Source organism: Felis catus, chromosome B1, assembly GCF_018350175.1.
Source record: "Felis catus isolate Fca126 chromosome B1, F.catus_Fca126_mat1.0, whole genome shotgun sequence".
Classification (NCBI taxonomy): Eukaryota; Metazoa; Chordata; class Mammalia; order Carnivora; family Felidae; genus Felis; species Felis catus.
The window spans coordinates 107,191,855-107,193,173 of record NC_058371.1 but is presented as its reverse complement, the minus strand read 5'-3'; the positions used below and the strand labels follow the sequence as shown (position 1 = coordinate 107,193,173).

At 34.3% G+C, this 1,319-nt stretch overlaps 1 pseudogene; it reads right to left on the bottom strand.

Annotated features, from left to right (window-relative positions):
• Positions 1 to 599: 599 nt before the first annotated feature.
• LOC101095492 lies at positions 600 to 934 on the bottom strand (annotated as a pseudogene).
• Positions 935 to 1,319: the final 385 nt, after the last annotated feature.

The window sequence follows — 1,319 nt, the reverse complement described above, 5'->3', positions numbered from 1 at the left end:
CTACACTAAAAGTTTTTCATTCAAGACTACATCATTTCTAGGGGTTACTGGGTGGCTCAGTTGGTTGAGCGTCTGACTCTTGATTTTAGCTTCAGGTCGTGCTCTCAGGGTTGTGGGATGGAGCCCACGTTGGGCTCTATGCTGAGTGTGGAGACTGTTTGAGATTCTCTCTCCCTCCCTCTGCCCTTCTCCCCTGCTCTCTCTCTCTCTCTCTCTCTCTCTCTCTCTCTCAAATTAATTAAAATATGTTTAAATCTATGTCTTTTCCATCAGCATAGAGCAAACCAAACAAGATAAGGCAAAAATAAGTGTTCTCTTTTGCTTGAAAACTCTGCTGTCTTATGAGTTACTGTTATTTTCTCTATTCCTTTTATTCCATCATGTCTCTATTTTTTAAATAACTTAAATGAATGCTTTACACATCAAAATTGGATTCACAAGTCCCCATTACCATACTCATCAATATTAACAAGTTTCCTAAATATGTTCTGCATTAGTTTTCTTGGTTATAAGTTGTCAATAATATAGAAACATCTTTAACATAAAAGTACATTTAATTGCATCTGTTTCCCATGAACACATTAGTCATTTAATGATTATTATATTGGCCATTTCCATTGGTTGGCAGGAGGCTCTTCCAGTTAAAAGTTCCACTGAATCATTTTTCTTGCCAGACTTAGTTCATTTTCAGCCTGAAGAATCACCTCTCCTAATTGGCCACCCTAAAGATGGTCTTCTAATCTCTTAACATCTGATTCCATCTAACCATGTTCAGTTTCTCATTCATGATCTGTTTTGTATACTCTTGATATGCTGCATTTTTAGGAATTTGTTCAAGAACATCAAGAATCTTTGTGTACAATATGCTTAGCCATTTGTGTGGACATATAGCCAAACACACAAGGCCAGCGGTCTTCTACAGCAAACCCACCATAATGTCTCCATGATCTCTTAAAACTACTCCAAAGTTTTCACCCAGACCACTATGTAAGAAATAACTGTTGATATTGTCAAACAATTTATTAAACTATCTCTATTATAATGGATTCTACTTTTAAAATATTGCTTTTAAATAGAGAATATGATGCAATCTAATATTTGAATAATGTCTTTAAATGATCTTATCTTGCAGAAAAAGATTGCTTGGAATATGTGTTGTGTATCCTTAAATATATTCAAATTCTTTTTCTGTCCTATTTCTTTGATAAGTTCCTTCAACACATTATTTAATAAAATTGGAGACAGCAGGCATTCTAATCTCATTCCTGATTTTAAGTGATATGATTGTCCTATTTCAGCATAATGTATGATATTAGCTT